The sequence below is a fragment of the Schistocerca cancellata genome, chromosome 3, assembly GCF_023864275.1.
Source record: "Schistocerca cancellata isolate TAMUIC-IGC-003103 chromosome 3, iqSchCanc2.1, whole genome shotgun sequence".
NCBI lineage: Eukaryota > Metazoa > Arthropoda > Insecta > Orthoptera > Acrididae > Schistocerca > Schistocerca cancellata.
The window spans coordinates 293,723,641-293,740,331 of record NC_064628.1 but is presented as its reverse complement, the minus strand read 5'-3'; positions in this window follow the sequence as shown (position 1 = coordinate 293,740,331).

Here is a 16,691-nt window from a genome sequence, read left to right as displayed (position 1 = left end):
CAGTCGAATATAGATAGTGCCAAATTACGCTTGGCTCTCACAAGCAACGTTATTCCATACGTATCAAGGAGATGACTCAGTGTATTTAACAGACTTAAGTCATTCCCTAGGGTGTTCTGTAGGAGAGTGGATTCAGCACTCGTATACCTGCATAATCAGTGTGAGGAGGGTGTACTCTAGAGACGTGATATTAGGACGAAATCGCTAATTATCCTGCACATAAGCAAAACTACCTAACATCAGACCATCACTTCTGTGTGCAAGAGGAAGGCTGCCTGGGCTGTGGTGACGCTACTGTAAACAGCAATAAGACTCACACCTCCTTTGGCTACTGATCGTCTCCCTCGTAAGAAGTTGATGTTCCTTCATGTGCATTTTCATGCAGCAGGGAGTGGATGGTAACTCAATGTATCAACTATCGAAAATATCCATAAAGTTTCTTCTTAGTGAGGCATGTCTGCATCTGTCAGAACTGCTACTACTACTAATAAACATGACTGACGTAGTAAATGTGATTGAGGGTACACACATTTCCCCTAGAACCCCTGAATAGTGTTCAAGGAAGTAGTTTTATCATCTTAAAGCTTGTCGCCATAGTGATTGGGGTACAGGACTTGCAGGGTGGTGTATGTCTGTTGTTGAACATAAATGTCCTGCATTAGAGCATTAAGACCATTGAATTCTACATAACTAATACTTCAGAAACCATAAGGCTTTAACATTATAGCGTTTTTAGGTGCAGAACCGTGGGTCTTAGGAGTCTGTGTGTTTATGTTCTATGATCATTCCTCTCTTTCTACTACCTTCTTGGTACCAACTCCAGACTCTGGAGTAATACTCCATTGATACCACTGTTGAATTACGTAAAATGTTTCAAACTCGATCCATCTCGAGCTCTTTCATGTGTAAACCACACATTTCTTTTTAACTGTTACATCACCCCAACGCTCTCATGTCTACTATATACCAATAAGGGCTACTACCATCCTTGACATGCATGCATCTGAGAGATCTTGAGTGTGCTGGCGTAAGCCGTCGCCAGCACTCCGATCGGCAAAGAAGCTGTGAGAAAATCGATAGTAGCCACTGGAGCAAGTGAACCTATCAGGAGAGGCCAATGAGAAACTCACAAGAAACGTGCCGCCAACGCTATGTCGACTACCAGTAATTAGCTCGCCGCTGCGGACCGGAGGGCCCAGTCGGCCATCCAGTGAGTCAACGAGTCAAGTCATCAGTCGCAGCCCAGTGGCAGTCGTAGTCGCAGTTAGCTCTGTCTCTAGCTCAGAGTCTGTCAGTACATATCGACCAGAGTAGTGTACATAGCGGACTTGTACTTCACCAGCAGCGAGGCCACCGTGGGCTATTACGGAAGAGCTTGTACCAGAGCACATGGAATCTTAAGTTAAGTAGCTCTTTGTTTACGTTAATAAAAAACCCTGTTAATACATGTGTGTAGTTGTGTTCCAGAAAGAGGATACTGGCCACCAACAACATCCTCTCCTTGCTTCCCATGGTACTAGCCTTCAGTGACAATGAGACGACACAAAATTGAGTACTTGGAAGGGTGCCATAAGTATGATTAATGCAGAACAGTCTCCTCTGAACAGCAATTATGGACACAATTCACTCAGTACCTTCATGAGATGTGGAATGTACCGGTTATAATACCCACCTACTTCTGGTCAGTTGCAACAGTGCGACAGTGTTGCAGGGAGGGTTGATCAGGGACAATGTGGGGAGATCTTTCGGTCACAGACATTATCCTATGAATGCGAGAATACTATGTGATTCCCATTCACAACCGGTAAAATGGCTGGTCGTAATCGTAAATTCCGTACTGTGATCGATGTGTGAGGAATATGTCGAAACCTAATCGCATTGGTATAGGACACTGTCTGGTATACTTTGGTGTATATGGGTGTATATGACCAAATGAGAGTACTGCACAGTCATCTATCTGCACTTACGGTCTAGTGTTTGGTACTCACAAGGTATTGAAAGTGTATTTCGTACTGATACAGAATCTGGGAAGCATTCTGCTATGTCATTGGCTGGCGTTGAAATTACACAACAACTGGTAAAATTGCTAAAATTGATCGCGCCATCAACTGCAGTGCTTATTACAGTTCATCGTCCCATAACGACGCATATTGTTTGACTCACACCACTTGTTTGAGATGAAGAGAGGCTTGGCGGAACACAGGACGTCTGCTACTTGTCACCTTGGAACATGGGATTAAGTGTAGAGGTAATTACCTTCAGACAGCTGTTTGGAGACGTTCCTCAGTGCTGCATACTCGTCCTATTTCCATATCCTGCGATTCCTGCGACATTTTTTTCATCAGTAAGAGAACAGTGCTTCTTTTTATTTCTGCTACCTCATGCCTGTTGTGAACATTGCCTTCCGGGGATGGTCAGCCCCGGAACAGTGATCATGTACATGGCTGCAATATAAGGAAATAATGCTCTTTGGAACGGAACACCGAGAGATCTGCCACCCCATCACTGTGGATGAACGAGCTGAGTTTCACGTAATCAACACACTTCGATATTCAGTTTTCGGAAAGAGCATAACACGTATTTCAGACTTGCGCAACCAACACCGTCGCTAATGATATAGACTGGCATTCTCATTCCAATACCGTAACTGCCATTCTGTGAAGTTCATGGATATGAGCCTGAAGCATTTAAGAGCGTTGTGGTGATATAGCAGATGATCAGGATGAAGAAGAGGCCTATAGTTTATGCATGATGGAGTTCCAGATAGTAATAACTTGAAACATTTTACGTAAATCTCTTACGCTATCATTTCTGAAGTAATGTTCTAGTGTTTGAATTCTATACCAAGAAGGTACCAGAAAAAGAGAAATGATCGTAGAACACAAACATACCCTCCTAAGGCTACACGGCTCTGCACTTAAACATCTATAATGTTAAAGCAGTGAGACTTCTGAAATGTCAGTCGTTGAATGAAACGCTGTTAATACTCCAATGCAGGATATTTATTTCCAACACTGACATATACTCACCCTGGAAGTGTTCTATCCCACTCATTATGGCGGCAAATTTTAAGATAATAAAACTACTAACTTCTTCACGAAAGAGAAAAAACATAAATTTTTCGTGATACATGCACAACATAGCTCTTCAGAGGATTATAGCACCCACTGTTCACGCCCGATTACGGTTCGGAAATTATGCTATCCTCTCATCAGTCCTGTAAAACGATCATCAGCAACAGAAAATGCACGAAATAACGACATCTTATGAGGAAATAGACAAATGCTTCATTAACTCTGTGAACAAAACACAGTCTCTTCCACACACAACAATTGTCAAGCATATGTATAATCAGGAATTGCAGTACATCGCAAACTCCTATCACTGACTTTGAATCACTGCAGTTATGAAACTGAAGACTCGATTTATATATGGCAAGAAAGTGGTGTATTTCGCTCTTCGTTTACCCAGAGGAAGGTACCGAAATATGTTTCCCATCGTTTTGTGGACATGATTCACCTCATATGCGTTGGAAGTCCTCTGCCGACTGTGGTATGAGGAGGTGTGCTGTTAACGATTGCAGGTAGATGGCGCTCTAAGTCACACCCATAACACACGACTGTATGCGAATCGAAAACAGGTTACACCACAAAACTGATATGATAGAGCCCGAATGAACACAGAAATAAGAAAGGTTAAATGTGCGATAAATGACCTGCCACAACATCTCCCTCTCTTCAGAATGCATCATCAGTTTACCTCGTCACAAGCCCTCTCAACTGTTACTCCATCTACTTTCTATCATCCTTTAACGCAGATCCATGTCAGTTCACAGGCAAATAGTTATCTTTTCTAGAAAACATCCAAGACAGCAAGAAACTTGCATGTATTCCTATCAGCTTAGTAGACACATTGCAGAATGTTGTTAAAACCATGAAACAAGTGTTCTGTATGGTATTTGTTAGCTGACAACACGTGGTTGTGATTGGCAGAGAGAACATAGAAGAACAATGTAAACAGTGTTGAAGTTTCATATCAGCGCACACTCCGCTGCAGAGTGAAAATCTCATTCTGTTAAACACTGTTTGTTAGAGTTTAAAAGACTTAGTCTTGCACGGTGTTAAGCAAGCGATCCACATTCTGTAGTTATATTTTGCAGTCCCCAGTGTGGCCATACAATGCTCTTTGGCTAAGGAGGAAGTTCAAATGGCTCTGAGCACTATGGGACTCAACTGCTGTGGTCATAAGTCCCCTAGAACTTAGAACTACTTAAACCTAACTAACCTAAGGACATCACACACATCCATGCCCGAGGCAGGATTCGAACCTGCGGCCGTAGCGGTCGTGCGGTTCCAGGCTGTAGCGCCTTTAACCGCTCGGCCACTCCAGCCGGTAAGGAGGAAGTAAAGTTTATCGTAATCGCATGTTCGGGCACTGTAAATAGTGTCTGTTAAAGTTTAAAACACTTAAACAGTCTTGCACAGGGTCAAACACACGATCCATTCTGTAGTTGAATGTTGCAGTCCCCAAGCTGGTAATATACTACTCTTTAGCTAAGGAGGACGTAAAGTTCATCTTAGTCAGATGTCCGAACACTTTATTATAAGAATCTGTATGGTGGCTGCCGATAACTTGGGGGGCACGCATAGGCTGGTGATCCGACATACAAAAATTTATTACTCTACATTGGATGGTCATCCATGTTGAAAATTCTAATCCAGCCATCTTATCGCTGTCCATGATCAATTACTATTTCCCTTGTTCCCAGTGCTTCCATGTCGACTTTTTCTCGTATTCCTCTTGCTGTCGCACACTCGTTCCCATGTACAAGAACTTTCCTGCAGAAAGCACACATGTAAGTACTCTCTCATTCTCCCTCAATTTTCCCGAATTTTGTTGCATTTTCCCTTTAATTATACGCATTTTCCATCAATTTTTGTAATTTTACGATTTTATTTCATTTTTCCACATTTTTTCGAGATGTGAATAATCATATTGCTAACATAACCAGACGTGACTTCATTTTATACGGGTAATATTCGTCAACCTACTAAAATCATCCCGAGAACTTCACTTTTTCCGATGAACTACATGCATGTTTTTCGCATGGAACAAGCATGAAGTGATAGAACTAGATAGTTGAAAGTATAGTAACTCTCGTTCTGTAGCTATGTGACACTCGATGAGTGCTGCATGCCAAGGATATAATGGAAATTCAAAGTCTAGAAATAATTCAATGTCCTACGTCGATACATCACTCTGCAATGACAGATACTGGTTTAGCTGACGAAAGCAGCGTTGACGAAAATTTGACTAAATACCTACCACGCAAAGGCCACGTAACTCCAGTCTATGAGCAGCAGATGAAAGTTTGTTAAACTATAAGGCGTTTGCGATTCTTGCATGACTCGTTTGAAAAATATCTAAAATTTCCTTTAAGTTGGTTTATTGTCTTTAAAACGCAGAAAATGGCTATCAAGTCCGTATTTAATATCCCGACGTCAATTATGCAATATTACTGACTGTTCCTGTTACAAGTTCACACCCGAAAGCAGTCAGAAGACATTTAGTCCGATCCGATATTTAAAACGTCCTAAACAGTCACTGACCCACTACTGTTTGCGAGTTAAACACATTCAGGCGTTCGGTACGCTTCTTGTAAAGAAGTGTTCCCCATAATGTCTCGTAATCTGCACGAAACACACCATGCAGAGTTTGTGCACGACATGAAATGTTCACACGCGAATATCTCCTCACTTTTCGACAACGCCACGAGAACATATGAAACGCGCGAATTTCTTCATTTTAGTACAAATCTGATCAGCGCAGTTTTGCATAGGTGTTTACCAGAAGACAGCTCCCAAGCGACACTATCGACTCACAGATCTGAGGCATAGAGCCATTCTCAAATGCATGGAAAATGCTGAATTCATGTTGGCTAGTATGTTAAACAGCCAAAAAGATCATCTCGAGCACTTCTATACTCGCGGTATTTCTAATGTCAGCCAATCACATTACCACAAGTAATTTAGACTAGAAATTTCGTAATTCTGCCGGCCGCTGTGGCCGAGCGGTTCTAGGCGCTACAGTCTGGAACCGCGCGACTGCTACGGTCGCAGGTTCGAATCCTGCCTCGGGCATGGATGTGTGTGATGTCCTTAGGTTAGTTAGGTTTAAGTAGTTCTAAGTTCTAGGGGACTGATGACCATAGCAGTTACGTCCCATAGTGCTCAGAGCCATTTGAACCATTTATTTCGTAATTCCGAAACCAAATAAAATTTAATGAAAACAAAATAATATTCCTTTCCACAAAAAATTACCAATACGTTTTATACTCAACGGCTTTTTGGTTACCTTTTACAAAATGAAGCTCACTTGGACATACGTCACAAATTCCCCTATTGCACAACAACCTTCTCTCGCATACATTTACATGTTTTTAGTGAAATATCACATCCTCACGTATGTCCTCCATTCACTCTCTGAATCTCTCCAAAACACTAACCAAAATAGGATCTACATCTACATCTACATCTACATCCATACTCCGCAAGCCACCTGACGGTGTGTGGCGGAGGGTACCCTGAGTACCTCTATCGGTTCTCCCCTCTATTCCAGTCTCGTATTGTTCGTGGAAAGAAGGATTGTCGATATGCTTCTGTGTGGGCTCTAATCTCTCTGAATTTATCCTGAAGGTCTCTTCGCGAGATATACGTAGGAGGGAGCAATATACTGCTTGACTCTTCGGTGAAGGTATGTTCTCGAAACTTTAACAAAAGCCCGTTCCGAGCTACTGAGCGTCTCTCCTGCAGAGTCTTCCACTGGAGTTTATCTATCATTTCCGTAAAGCTTTCGCGATTACTAAATGATCCTGTAACGAAGCGCGCTGCTCTCCGTTGGATCTTCTCTATCTCAATAAGAAACAATAATTTCCCAAATTACTTTTAATTACGTCAGAAATCTGTGGTAATGAAACTAAAGAAAATTCCATAACATTAGATTTGTGAACCTACCTTCTTCGCTGTAGTTTCAGTTGATACTATAGATGAATACATTATAGTCCCTAATTCTGTTTCATAATGCCATTATGTTTTTCAAGTAAAAATTTATATCTCCGAAAGTATAGAAGTTATACACCCTTTACACGATCTGAGGTGCGATCTGTCGATACAATATTTCATTGTAGCAAGCACAGGAATCACATCTGGAGAGTGAGTTTACATTCATTTAGCTGGGGATTTCTTTGATGTAGCACTATATCCACTGTGTGTGTAAGACGATGTGATGTGAAGTTCAACTCTTCAATTGTATGTGAATTCATAAGGAAAAAAACTGCTGATGTCATCGGTCTCTATACTTACACACTACTTAAACTCACTTATGCTAAGAACAACGCACACACGCACCCATGCCCGAGGGTGGACTCGAATCTCCGGCGGGAGGGACTGCGCAATCTATGACATGGCACCTCTAACTGCGTGGCTGCTCCGCGCGGCTGTGAGGTGAAGTCTTTCGGTACCATATTCGTTATAGCAAGCCTGAGAATCACTCCTGGAGAATACACAATGGTAGTACTTCATGCAGTAAATGAGTGTTCATGTTTATTCACTCACTTTTTTAAAAAAATAAATGAGATGACATTACAGCAGCTGAGGTGCTAAGAACGGCGACACTACAAACACAATGTGTTGCTCCACGAGGAGCAAGAGTTCTATGGAAAATTCCTCCACCGACCGTTCCTTGTCGTCTGTACAACCGGAATCTCATCCTCCCACAGCATACGAGAACAAACATAACCGACCCACTCATCCACGCACTCATCCACACACACACTCACACACACACACACACACACACACACACACACACACACAATGCAGTGGAGCTCCTGAAACCTCTACCAGACAGCCTTCAGAGAGTTTGCCTGAAGAAATAGATGAATGTCAGCGACAACATGTTATAACTGCATGCGGCAACTGAGGCTAGTGATTGCAGGGCATTGCTCTCCATCTGTTTGGCAGAGAGCGAGCAGATCGGCGCAGAGTGAGACAGCTGGTATAAAGATCCATGTGTATCTCATTTATGTGGGAAGTATTATTTCAATGTTCTTCCTACATGAGACTGACTTTACTTAGCTGAGGACCACTTTCAGAAAGCTCCAGCATATCCAGAACGTTTGAAAGCACACCACTGTTGACAGTTCAGTCCTCCATCCATGATAAAAAGTTAGGTGTTACGCTATTGTTCCGGGGGTGAGGGCAGCCTTTCCAAGAAACTGTTCCAGGGGGACCAGTCTTTCTGAGAAATAAGTTTAACAGCTTGTAGGAAGCGTTCTGTTCTTGACTCTTTTGTCAATCTGTGATTAATTTCTGCAGACCAGGAACAGTATATCTCCGCCAGCAGATGGACTCTTTCTGTACCACCAATGGGAGGAAAGGGCAGGGTGCGAAACCGGTATACCTACCTAATTGGGGAGGGGAGTGAGGGAGGAGGGGAAGTAAACTGAATCTAATCTGCTTAGTCTGTATCATACATCGAGGTGAACACATGTGGACTGGCACTACTCTCTCCTGATGAGATCTCTTTGGGTCAGTTTTTGGAGTGGTTGTGTTATTACAACGATTTTTCTCAGTTCCCTGTATTTGTGTTGCCTTATGATCCGTTGTTTACGAGTGGTGACTTTTTCACGACACTTTCCATCAGTTGTGGTAGCATGAGATTGTCTTCCTACACTTCAGTGATAGTTTGCTGCCTATCCATTCTCACTATGTATCTATGCTTGTGTACTAGGTCCTCGGCAGTTATACACTTGTAGATCGGTAGGAGGCAACTCTTCCTACACTTCAGTGGTAGTTTGCTGTCCTATCCATTCTTACTATGTATCTGTGCACAAATTCCTCAGCAACTATACACTTCTAGATCAGTAGGAGGAAATTCTTCCAGCAGCGGCTGTACAACAGTCTCCCCCCCCTCCCCCCCCCCCCCAATTTCGATTGGTATTAGGGCCTCAGTTGAGCCTCATACACCAAGGCGACCATCTCTGGTTCATTCAGTCTGAGGTAGAGGAATAGGATGACGTTGTCTCCTGCACTGTGAACTGACTGGTCATTTCAAAACAGACAAACAGCTCCAGCACAGGCTGTAATAACTATTGGCTGTGAAATACTTCCTTAGTCCACGCTGTTACCTCACCATTATTTGCTGAAAAGTATTCCCCCTCCATTCATCCATTATCACCTCCTTCCATTCCTCAGGTAGGAGGCTATAGATGCTGTCCTCACCTGTATATTTACAACAACACACTTATTAAATTCCTTTCTGTCTAACACCAACAACTCATCAACTAAACACATTTCCCAATCATTTAATTAATTAGTGTAATTAATGTTTAAGTAAATAAACAACACAATGCTCAAATTTACAACCAATTTCGTGTAATGAGGTTCATTTTTCATGAGAGCATTTTTCTATCATCACACTAATTTTAAGTAGTTGTCTTTATTTGAATTGATCGTCAGTTCGGTTTCGCCAATAAAATTTAGGAAATTCTTCCAGCACGATAACACCCTTAAAGGTAAATACAGTAAAAAATAAAGACAGTACCTTACATCCTTCCTCTCCGGCAGCTCACCACAGGCTGTGTCTTTTTCCTGCAAATTCACAAGTGGTGGAGGGGAGAGGAAGTGAGGGAGGGGAGGGGAAGTGGGGGGAATGGGGCAATGATGTCATTAATGCGACACTCCCACGTCTATCTCCTAGGGAGATCCGCCATTTTGAATAAATTTGGCAATAATGCCATCTGTGCTTACACACACCCCCTTTTCCACTACTATGATGGGGGAGGGGACGGGAAGTGGGGGGAATGGGGCGATGATGTCACTGATGCGACACTCCCACATCTATCTCCCAGGGAGATCCGCCATTTTGGATAAATTTGGCAATAATGCCATCTGTGCTTAAACCCCCCCCCCCCCTTTTCCACTACTGTGATGCTTCTGCAATTAACCATCCTACAGGGAGCAAAATGTTAGGGAATTTGAAAAGAACAGAAAGTACATTTTGAAAGAATTCAAGAAAATGGAAGAAACCTGGGAGAAAGTACCTAGAAAATAAAGGCAGTCTAGGAAATTATTTTCTCTAGGTAGTTTCGATAATGCACTTATTAAAAGAAATTTTTGGAGTATTGTTCGCAGTAGAAGGAAATCGCAACACTGAGAGAGCTGCCTATATTTTCGAAAAATGAGAAATTTTCAGGGGAGAAGGGAATCATTTCGGAAACTTTTGAAAAAGATGGGATTTTGTTCCAAAATATGAGGATTTTGTTCCAAAATATTTAAAAATAAGAGAACCATCCTCATAGAACGTTCTGACATCGTTGCAAAGCATGCAAAATACATGAGAGCACCAGAAATAAATGAAACGGGCTAAATGAACCAGTGGTCCATACGCATTGTGAGTTGAAAAAGTGCTGGTAGCAGTGTAGGCCAAAGAGCTGTAGGAGCAATGGATTTCATAGAGGGAGCAGAGTTAATTAACGATTCGAAATCTGAATCCCAGATTTATCATGATGACAAGAATGGGTTAGAAAGAGAAATGGTTAGAGGAGAAATTGATTCCTAACGACCCAGCTGATAGCATTGTTGCTCTGATAACGCGCCGTGTTATATTGTTGTTTTTGTGGTCTTCAGTCCTGAGACTGGTTTGATGCAGCTCTCCATGCTACTCTATCCTGTGCAAGCTTCTTCATCTCCCAGTACCTACTGCAACCTACATCCTTCTGAATCTGCTTGGTGTATTCATCTCTTGGTCTCCCTCTACGATTTTTACCCTCCACGCTGCCTTCCAATACTAAATTGGTGATCCCTTGATGCCTCAGAACATGTCCTACCAACCGATCCCTTCTTCTGGTCGAGTTGTGCCACAAACTTCTCTTCTCCCCAATCCTATTCAATACTTCCTCATTAGTTATGTGATCTACCCATCTAATCTTCAGCATTCTTCTGTAGCACCACATTTCAAAAGCTTCTATTCTCTTCTTGTCCAAACTATTTATCGTCCATGTTTCACTTCCATACATGGCTACACTCCATACAAATACTTTCAGAAGTGACTTCCTGACACTTAAATCTATACTCGATGTTAACAGATTTCTCTTCTTCAGAAACGCTTTCCTTGCCATTGCTAGTCTACATTTTATATCCTCTCTACTTCGACCATCATCAGTTATTTTGCTCCCCAAATACCAAAACTCCCTTACTACTTTAAGAGTCTCATTTCCTAATCTAATTCCCTCAGCATCACCCGACTTAATTCGACTACATTCCATTATCCTCGTTTTGCTTTTGTTGATGTTCATCTTATATCCTCCTTTCAAGACACTGTCCATTCCATTCAACTGCTCTTCCAAGTCCTTTGCTGTCTCTGACAGAATTACAATGTCATCGGCGAACTTCAAAGTTTTTATTTCTTCTCCATGGATTTTAATTCCTACTCCGAATTTTTCTTTTGTTTCCTTTACTGCTTGCTCAATGTACAGATTGAATAGCATCGGGGAGAGGCTACAACCCTGTCTCACCCCCTTCCCAACCACTGCTTCCCTTTCATGCCCCTCGATTTTTATAACTGCCATCTGGTTTCTGTACAAATTGTAAATAGCCTTTATTTCCCTGTATTTTACCCCTGCCACCTTTAGAATTTGAAAGAGAGTATTCCAGTCAACATTGTCAAAAGCTTTCTCTAAGTCTACAAATGCCAGAAACGTAGGTTTGCCTTTCCTTAATCTTTCTTCTAAGATAAGTCGTAAGGTCAGTATTGCCTCACGTGTTTCAGTGTTTCTACGGAATCCAAACTGATCTTCCCCGAGGTCGGCTTCTACTAGTTTTTCCATTCGTCTGTAAAGAATTCGTGTTAGTATTTTGCAGGTGTGGCTTATTAAACTGATCGGTAATTTTCACATCTGTCAACACCTGCTTTCTTTGGGATTGGAATTATTATATTCTTCTTGAAGTCTGAGGGTATTTCGCCTGTTTCATACATCTTGCTCACCAGATGGTAGAGTTTTGACAGGACTGGCTCTCCCAAGGCCGTCAGTAGTTCTAATGGAATGTTGCCTACTCCGGGGGCCTTGTTCCGACACAGGTCTTTCAGTGCTCTGTCAAACTCTTCACGCAGTATCATATCTCCCATTTCATCTTCATCTACATCCTCTCCCATTTCCATAATATTGTCCTCAAGTACATCGCCCTTGTATAGACCCTCTATATACTCCTTCCACCTTTCTGCTTTCCCTTCTTTGCTTAGAACTGGGTTTCCATCTAAGCTCTTGATGTTCATACAAGTGGTTCTCTTATCTCCAAAGGTCTCTTTAAATTTCCTGTAGGCAGTATCTATCTTACCCCTAGTGAGATAAGCCTCCACATCCTTACATTTGTCCTCTAGCCATCCCTGCTTAGCCATTTTGCACTTCCTGTCGATATCATTTTTGAGACGTTTGTATTCTTTTTTGCCTGCTTCATTTACTGCATTTTTATATTTTCTCCTTTCATCAATTAAATTCAATATTTCTTCTGTTACTCAAGGATTTCTACTAGCCCTCGTCTTTTTACCTACTTGATCCTCTGCTGCCTTCACTACTTCATCCCTCAAAGCTACCCATTCTTCTTCTACTGTATTTCTTTCCCCCATTCCTGTCAATTGTTCCCTTATGCTCTCCCTGAAACTTTGTACAATCTCTGGTTCTTTCAGTTTATCCAGGTCCCATCTCCTTAAATTCCCACCTTTTTGCAGTTTCTTCAGTTTTAATCTACAGGTCATAACCAATAGATTGTGGTCAGAACCACATCTGCCCCTGGAAATGTCTTACAATTTAAAACCTGGTTCCTAAATCTCTGTCTTACCATTATATAATCTATCTGACACCTTTTAGTATCTCCAGGGTTCTTCCACGTATACAACCTTCTTTCATGATTCTTAAACCAAGTGTTAGCTATGATCATGTTGTGCTCTGTGCAAAATTCTACCAGGCGGTTTCCTCTTTCATTTCTTAGCCCCAATCCATATTCACCTACTACGTTTCCTTCTCTCCCTTTTCCTACACTCGAATTCCAGTCACCCATGACTATTCAATTTTCGTCTCCCTTCACTATCTGAATAATTTCTTTTGTTTCACCATACATTTCTTCAATTTCTTCGTCATCTGCAGAGCTAGTTGGCATATAAACTTGTACTACTGTAGTAGGTGTGGGCTTCGTATCTATCTTGGCCACAACAATGCGTTCGCTGTGCTGTTTGTAGTAGCTTACCCGCATTCCTATTTTCCTATTCATTATTAAACCTACTCCTGCATTACCCCTATTTGATTTTGTGTTTATAACCCTGTAGTCACCTGACCAGAAGTCTTGTTCCTCCTGCCACCGTACTTCACTAATTCCCACTATATCTAACTTTAACCTATCCATTTCCCTTTTTAAATTTTCTAACCTACCTGCCCTATTAAGGGATCTGACATTCCACGCTCCGATCCGTAGAACGCCAGTTTTCTTTCTCCTGATAACGACATCCTCTTGAGTAGTCCCCGCCCGGAGATCTGAATGGGAGACTATTTTACCTCCGGAATATTTTACCCAAGAGGATGCCATCATCATTTAACCATACAGTAAAGCTGCATGCCCTCGGGAAAAATTACGGCTGTAGTTTCCCCTTGCTTTCAGCCGTTCGCAGTACCAACACAGCAAGGCCGTTTTGGTTATTGTTACAAGGCCAGATCAGTCAATCATCGAGACTGTTGCCCCTGCAACTACTGAAGAGGCTGCTGCCCCTCTTCAGAAACCATACGTTTGTCTGGCCTCTCAACAGATACCTCTCCGTTGTGGTTGTACCTACGGTACGGCCATCTGTATCGCTGAGGCACGCAAGCCTCCCCACCAACGGCAAGGTCCATGGTTCATGGGGGGTGGGGGGGGGGGCGCCGTGTTATACAGACACATAGTGCCGCCACTACTGCAATTTGCAGAAGGGACAGAACCGAATGGCTCTTCCAGAATAGAGTGATGTACTGTTATGAAGCTCCTACCATGCAACTGTGCATTGAACACTATAGAGATAATCTGGACCTCAATGAAACGAAAATATGTAGAAAAAAAAAGTTTCTTAATTGAACTTCCCTAAAAACAAATAATCAAAAAGTTGTATCTAAGGTTTCCTAATATGATTGGTCAAAAGCTTGCGAACATGTAAAAGGAACTGAAAAGGTCTATTGTCGCAGAGAAAAAGGAACAGAGAATATCAATATTGCTCGACTGGAGAATGAAAAATAATACGCTGCACATGACGACGGCAGCTATAAGCAAACTCACACGGCGGCTGTAATTAGAAAAAATAACAGAGAAACAGATACAGCAGATGAAGAATTTGGGGTCAACCCCTTGTATTATGGACCATACACTTCGTAACTGCAATCACTAAGGTTAGTGCAATTTTCATTGCACAACTGCAGTTGTATCTTCCTTCCCTCCCTCCGCACCTTTGACTGACTCACGACTACAATTACAACAATACTGTGGTCGATTAATAACAGTCTTGAGCCTTCGAGTTAGTATATGGGCCATAATCTTATAGCCGTTGTTAGCAACATTATGAGTCTGAGGTTTCTGATGAGTACTGCGTGGTTCTTTGTGTGCTAAAACAACATTTAATTTCACAGGGTCCTTTGGGATTTCTACATAAGGGATCAGTTCACTGTATGTGTATAATAATTTAGTCTTCATTTTTTCTTAGTGAATCTTATAAAACTCTGAGCGTATTGCATCAGTGCCCGGCGATTTGTTTTTAGGACTGTGTGCTACTGAAGCTTTCAGTTCTTATTCGTCACTTTGCAACGTTAGATTTTTTGAGCCGGTATTGCTGAATTGCTTGGTAAGAAGTCTTCCTGTGCATTGTTAGCAAACATCCACTAGACCAACCGGATGTTCTATCCTGAGGTACCGACAAAATGGTTGACGGATTGCAAAAGTTTTGTAGTGGGGGAGATTCAAAACGCAACAGGAAACTATCAGTATTAAATGCAATTAACACGTCAAGTATTTGAAACTCCCAGAAAGTGAAGATGCATGCTTTGAGGAAGTTCAGGCAAATGCCGACAGACGGCATGACAAGCTGAATAGGATAGGCAGTTGAAAGAAAATGGCCGCATCCCTAGCTATGTGCACCGTAGGAGAACAATGAGCAGTAATACGATTTTCGTGGTCGGAGGGCGTAAAACGTCGACAGATCCACAGAAGGATATTGAAAAGGCACGGAGATAGCTGCACTAATGAGACAAGAGTGTAAGAGTGGGTAGGAGCCTTTAAAAGTAGACGTATGCCATTCACAGATGAGCAGTGCTCTGGTTGTCCCAACACGACCGTTACAGACGAGAATGTGGGAGGCACTGATGCCATGATTCATGAGAACCGGTGTATTTCTGTAGAAGCTTTAGCAAGGGAACTGAGTATCAGTGTCGGACCACTCGTATCATTATAAGTGAGGTTCTCAAGTACCGTTTTTTTGTGTGCATGATGGGTGCCTAGGTTGCTCATTGGTGAAAACAAGATGGTGCCTTTTCAGGCTGTCACATCATTTCTGGCGCGATATAACACTGAAGGACACTCCTTTCTGACATGCATCGCCACAGGAAATGAAACTTGGGTCCATCACTATGAACCAGAAAGCAAAAGACAGTCTTCAGAATGCGACATACATCTTCTCCAGCCAAGAAGAAATTCAAGTGTTAGCCCTCTGATAGAAACGTCCTTTTCACCCTATTCTGGAATAGGAATGGGTCGATTTTGGAGCACTATCAGCAGAGAGGTGCAAGAGTGAATAGCGCCTGGTACAGCACCATGTTGGAGAATGACGTAAAGTCAGCAATACGGAGCCGTCGCAGAGGGCTTCTATCTAGAGGATTCTTCTCCTTCACGACAACGCTCGTCCGCACACCGCCGCTGCAACTCCTGCCGTAATGCAGCTCGTGGTCGTGCGGTAGCGTTCTCGCTTCCCACGCCCGGGTTCGATTCCCGGCGGGGTCAGGGATTTTCTCTGCCTCGTGATGGCTGGGTGTTGTGTGATGTCCTTAGGTTAGTTAGGTTTAAGTAGTTCTAATTTCTAGGGGACTGATGACCTAAGATGTTAAGTCCCATAGTGCTCAGAGCCATTTGAACCATTTGAACCTGCCGTAATCCGGAGATTGAGATTTCAAATCGTACTGCATCCCCCTTCCAACTCTGATCTCGCTCCTTCGGATTGCCGTGTATTTGGAGCTCTGAAGGGGGCTCTCAGAGGACACTGATTTGAAAGTGATGATGAGATTAAAGAAGTGGTGCACTCATGGTTGCGGCTACAACCGAAAACCTTTTATTCGGATGGAATAGAAAATTTAGTGCAATGGTAGGAGAAGTGTGTGAGAATGGATGGTAGTTATGTCGAAAAATGGCGTCTTGTTTGTATGTGTAAGAGAAATATGTGCTTCGCACAAAATACTTTCCTGTTACTTTTTGAATCACCCTCGTAGTAGCGCTTGGAAATATTCTAATCTTCAAAGGTGATTCTTTTTTCTTTTTTTGAGAATTACATAGTACTGCTTTAAGAAATTGATACTGAGCATTGAACCTCAAATCCTACAAGTATGAAGAAAACCGGAGAGCGTCAGTCAGTAA